Here is a 6,375-nt window from a genome sequence, read left to right on the forward strand (position 1 = left end):
TTGTTCAAGAAATTCTAACTTTACACAAGGGTTCCAAGAGCAACTTAACTCTTTTCACTCATATGCACCAAAATTAGCTATCATTTGACACTAATTAGTATATGGAATTAGAAATTGAAGTCCTGGAATTTCCTACAGCCACTCTTGTCAGTATATCAAACTCCCAAATTTTGACTACTCATCACTGACTTTCTACACCATCCTCAGCTCCGAAGACTCTATACTGCAGCTATTATGGAAACTACTGATACTTTGGACCCATGGTGGTAGATGCTATGGTTTTGGAGTCTTAGGGTGTGACTACTGTTGGGACTTTGGTGGTCTGAGACAAATCAATTAGTGTGATTAGAATGGGTATTATTGTAGCTGCTGCCATCCATTGTGCTATGAGAAAACAAGTGTTAATGGCTTCTTGTGAAAACCTTGATTATCTAAATAATTCCCCAGAGATTCATCAGCTCAATTTCAAATGAAAAGAAATCTTCTCATTTTCACCTACAGTCTATGATTGATATTTCCTCTCAATTGTTGAGAAACCCACCACTGCTGGCCCCCATCAACCAGAGGCAGCCTCTGGCCATCACAGGGACCACTTGAATTGCAAATGTCAGCATTCTAATTGCAGCTCCTCTCATCAAACTTATTTTTAACTCTGATATCAACCCTTCCTCCTGTATCCCATGCCTTACAATGTGTACATTTTGTTTTTCAGTAAACAATGTTCAATCTTCCCCAGCAAACAGTGTTTGTTACTTGCATTTATTCAATTTAATAGGTCTCTTATGCTATATAGGTACATCATTTTTAATCCAAAACTTGAATTTCATTTCACTGCAGCTGCAGATAATTTTTGCTCCTGAGTATATATGGGATGAAATCGATCCCCTTAACATGTTGTAGCTTCTTTCAGAAGAAATAATGAAATCTGATTTCTTACTAACTTTTGCTTTCTTTGTGACAAAATGTGTTTTCTTCCCACTCTTACCTCAAACAGATTATACATGTAAGATGCACAGATTTTAAAAGTCATAGATTGTTGACAGGGAAAAGAGTCCTATACTAGGTTCTTAGGATTGCCATAGCAAAGTACCATGAACTAGATGGATTTAAACACAAATTTATTCTCCTACAGTTCTGGAGATCAGAAGTTCAGAATCAAGGTATCCACAGATACATGCTCTCTGAAGACTCTAGAGGAGAATCTGTTCTAGTCTTTCTCCTCATTTCTGGTGTCACCAGCAATCCTTGGCATTCCTTGACTTGTAGACCCAGCACTCCAGTCTTTGCCTCCATAGTCACACGCTTTCTTCCTGTGTGTTTCTGTGTCTCTTCTTTTATATGGACATCAGTTGTATTGAGTTAATATCCACCCTAACTGATCATGACCTTGTTTTAACTTGATTATACCTGCAAAGTTCTAGTTCCAATTTCGACTTAAAAAATATTCACAACCTAAAGGTTGAGGGTTATGTTTTATTTGATGGTAATTTTTAAGACTTCAAGCCTAGAAGCCTGCACCTCAAGTAACCCTGAGAGAACTGCTCCCAGGAAGAGAGCAGGGAGCTTGGATTTATAGCAGTTTTTCAACATAGGATAGGTAGTTGGGAACATCAAAAGATTAATTTTAATTAAAAAAAAATCCCAAGTTAAGGAATTTAGTACTTAACAATGTATGCAAGAATCTGGGCTCACCAAAATCATTCTGTAGACATGCATTTCATTTATCTGGGGCCAGTATCCTGTGTTTTCATATTCTGAGTTTCCTGAGGGCTCACCATAGGGAGAGGCTACAGTCTGATAGCTGCTAGAAGGCAGGTATTCTTTCATGCATGAGTATCCTCAGGGTTCACTGGCTCATATTGGAGGGCTGCAATTGCTGATGACTATGACATCCTTTGTTTACTGATGTGGCAGGAAATATTCCATTTATCACCAAGTAAGGTCACATTCAAGTTATTAGGGACTAGGTGCTGGACATATACTTTGGGGGAGGGCAGTCCACTCACAAGTCCCAAATTCAGAGTTTATCCAAATATTCAACTCGTAATGGACTAAAGAATGTGGTCTCTCCTCTTATACATGACCCTATGAAAGTTTAGGGACTTTTTGTTCCATGGACCATGAATAAACACAGATCCTAAGATATTAGGAAAGAGGAGCACACCATATTTGTTTACAAAAGTGACGATGCTATAAGTCAAAGTCAACTGATAGGAAAACCAAATGTCTATAAACTTGCGAAGGACACACAGGTCAGTTTAGCCAACTGCTTCAGAGCATGGTCTTTATAATCAGACAGACCTGTCCTTGAGTCCCATCTCCTTTGTTTAGTTATCTGTGTGACTTTGGGGAAGTACTTGGCATTTCTAAATTTCCATTTCTTTGTTGGAAAGATGATGAGGCTCTGTAATCCTCATGGAGCTATTGTGAGAAATAAATAGATTATTAAATGTTAACTGCTTAGTACAGTAGCTGACACATAAAAGTGCTTAGTAAAGTCAAGTGAATTTATATTTACACTCCCATTTAGTAACAGATAAGCAAAAGAGAAGTCTATTTATTCAAAGTGCACAGAGAAATTTCAAATAATCCAGAAAAGTATATTTCAAATTATAATATTTCATATATATATGTTAGAATCTTCTGTTTCATCTTGGCTGTACATATCCAAGTTAAGTAACAACTTCCTTCTGCAGTATTCTAAAAAGCAGACTTAGAGTCTCTTTAAATGCAATGTGAATCCCTATGACTGAATGTTCAGTATCCCTGAAAATAATGAAGATACATTAATTGGTCATTGGAAAGGATTATTTAGGTGAAGTTAATGAAGATGGTGAAATCAGAAATTTCTTCATAATTAAATAATTGTCATATGACAAGTCTAAATGACTCCTATCACTTCAAACAATCTGTACCCACTGTAATAGAACTCCACAAGAATATGACTATTCAATATCTATATGCATAATTTGACTTCCTATGCACCTAAGTCTATGAGCCATTTAATCTATTCTAGTGTGCAAGGAAGAGCTTGGAAAACAATTTGCAAACCTCCTTCACACCTGAAACCACTTGAAGAGAAAAAATGACAATACCTAACGGCAGATCCAAGTCAACCCAAACCAATATTGGCAGTCCATCAAGCAATACAGCGGAGAAGGCAATGGCACCCCACTCCAGTACTCTTGCCGGGAAAATCCCATGGACGGAGGAGCCTAGTAAACTGCAGTCCATGGGGTTGCTAAGAGTCAGACACGACTGAGCGACTTCACTTTCCACTCTCATGCATTGGAGAAGGAAATGGCAACCCACTCCAGTGTTCTTGCCTGGAGAATCCCAGGGAAGGGGGAGCCTGGTGGCCTGCCGTCTATGGGGTCGCACAGGGTCTGACAGGACTGAAGCGACTTAGCAGCAAGCACTACAGCAGTGCATAGAAGCAATACTAATCCCAGATGCAGGAGCCTGTGATGCTTTCCAAGGAGAGGTGACACATGAGTTAACTCTTAAATGATGAGCAGGAGTTAACCAGGTAGGAATGGGAAAGAAATAAAGCATGGCAGTAGAGGGAGGAGCATACACAAAAACCTAGAACTTTTTATTTATTCAGGAAACCATAAAATAGAGAATAGTAAGGAGAAGTGAAAGATGACACTAGAAGATTAAAAACCAGATCAAGAATTTTTTTGTAATACTAGGGGTTTAGCACTCTATTATGAGGGCTATTAAATCATTCTTACTACAGAGCAGAGAATAACTTATTGGGGCTGGGTTTGAGGCTAGGAGACTACTTAGGTTACCATGGCAATAATCCATGCCAAAGAACATTAGGACATGAATTTAGATAGTGGAAGTGGAGAAGGAGAAAAGTTGATGAGTTTAAGAGAGACAAATTAAGCAGAGTATATAGAGTTTGGCAGAAAAGTATATAGGGTTTGGAAGTGGAGATGGAGAAAAGTTGATGAGTTTAAGAGAGACAAATTAAGCAGAGTATATAGGGTTCGGCAGAAAAGGAAAAAAACTGAGGATTCATTGCCAAGTTTATGGATTAGGCATATGGCTAAAAATTCTTGCCTTTCACTGTGATGAGAAACACAGGAGAAGGTCAAGTTTTTAGAAGAAGAAATTTGGAGCACATAGATTTTTGAGGCCATCTGGATGGAGGTAGTATAAATGAAAAAAACAGTGAGTGAAAGGAAGAAAGAGATGGGGAAAGGAAGAAAGGGAAGAGAAGATTAAAGAAAGATTGATTTGGGAATCATCAAAATACAGGTATTATTTGATGCCATGGGCATGGATAAGATTACCCAGAGAGATTATCTAAAGAGATCAGAGGCCAAGCACAGAATAATGGGAAATAATTTTATGTAATGAGAAAGATAAGAGGGAGAAAGAGAAAGGATAGTCAGACATAATCATGTGACAGAAAAAATAGAGGGTAGAATTTCCAAATACAATATTAGCAAAATGGCCCAAAGTTTGGTCAATAATATAAGGTCAAGAAATATCCACTAAATGTTGTCACAAAGAAATTATTGTTAATATCAGAGTGAGAAGTTTGGACAGACTAGTGAGTTGAAGAGTAAATGTGTTGGAAAGAAATGCAAACAGCTTATCTGCTCTACTCTCTCTCTCTCTCTTTTTTTTTTAACAAGAAAGTTGTTTAAAAAAGGGGAGAGATGCTACATTACAGAAGAAGAAGTTGGCATGTGTATTTTTGTTTTGATTTTCAAGTCTGGGCTTGTTAAAATTACATGAGAAAGGGTGAGGAAGAGTATTGGGTTTTGAGGGATAAAATTTCCTATAAAACAAGAGAAGTTGGGATCCAGAGACTGGACAGAAAGTAGAAGTCAATTCTTACACTGAGACAGGAGAAAAAAAAAAAAAAAGCCAAGAAGGAACTAACATCTAAGAAGCTGAGAAAATTCTCCTTTAGCAAATTTTCCCACTTTTTGTGAATTTTAAAGGAAGGCCATGCTCCAAAAATTAACTGTGTGGTATGTTAGATACCGAAAGGATGATGTCTCAAGATAATAAATATTTGAAATAGATATGATTTCGGTTTCCTGGAAGCAGACTCTGAGACACAATGTGGGATTCAGGATGTTTATTCAGGCATGATCTTATGATCAACACCTGGAATGAAAGGAGGCGAAAGCAGGATTGGACAGAGGCAGGAATTGAATTACAATGCAGGATGTACAGTCTCAGTTCCTTCCATGGGGAGCACTGGCACTGAAATGATCCATCAATTATCCTCCGTTGGACTGAATGGATGACCTTTATACCACCTACTTTGATCAGTCATGAAATGCAATCACCTTTGGGAAAGTGTGACATGAAACAAAGCTGCCTTATTGTTACTGAGTCCAAGCTGGCTCTGCGCACTGCATGACAGGCCACTAAGTTCAGAGATGGGATGTAGAGGCAAAGAATATGACTTTATTCAGAAAGCTGGCAGACAAGGAAGATGGCAGACTAAAGTCTCAACATAACCATCTTATCAGGTCTGGATCCCAAGTCCTTTTATACAACACGGAGGGATGCATGAGGAAGTAAATTAAAAAGGCCATTAATCTTGCAAATATCTCCTAGAATGGCCAACTTCAGGGAGGGGGTGTGTTAATATTTAGGCAGAGGGGCAGGATTCCCCAAGGCAGGACCTTAGGTATAGATAGTATATTTTCAGTGAACAAAAACAAAGGTTAAAATAAAAGAAACAAAAAGTAAAAGAAGCAAAGGTTAAAGAAAAACAGATTCTTCCCTGTAACATTATGCAATTGAGGCATTCCCTAAAGGGTCTGATAGCTAAGATGAGCTGCCCATAGGACTCTCAGTAGCCAGGGCACCAAGTCTTGGTGTGGGTTCTGGGTGAAGTTGCTCCATGTTTTCCCACATACTATGTCATACCTTCCAGAAAGATACAAAGATTAACTGCCATAATGAAAATTCATATTCTGTTGGGTGTCAATAACCTGAGCAGTATTGTGATTTTCTAAGGTAGCAATTTAAAATCAAGATACAAAAAACCATGCATATGATGTAATTCTTAGTTGTTTGATAAACAAGAAAATATTTATAAGTAAAGTCTTCATGTGGCAATCATAGGAAGCATCATCCATCCTTCCTTACAAAGAAATTTTGATAAACTCAAGTCTTAAGGCATTTGGAACATTAAGGCAATTAGAACATTTCCATGATCATCCTTCAGTAGGAAATACACTGGTATTGGCTCATGTTTTTTTGAGTAGTTTAAAATCCTCAGATTGAATATATGGAAATAGAAATATAAAAACTCAATAATCATTTTTGGAGCACAAAGTAAAAGATTGTCATATTTTGACCATTATTTTGCAGTTAGCTGGGATTGAAATGAGT

The sequence above is a fragment of the Giraffa tippelskirchi genome, chromosome 2, assembly GCF_054371585.1.
Source record: "Giraffa tippelskirchi isolate mGirTip1 chromosome 2, T2T-mGirTip1v1.2.pri, whole genome shotgun sequence".
Classification (NCBI taxonomy): Eukaryota; Metazoa; Chordata; class Mammalia; order Artiodactyla; family Giraffidae; genus Giraffa; species Giraffa tippelskirchi.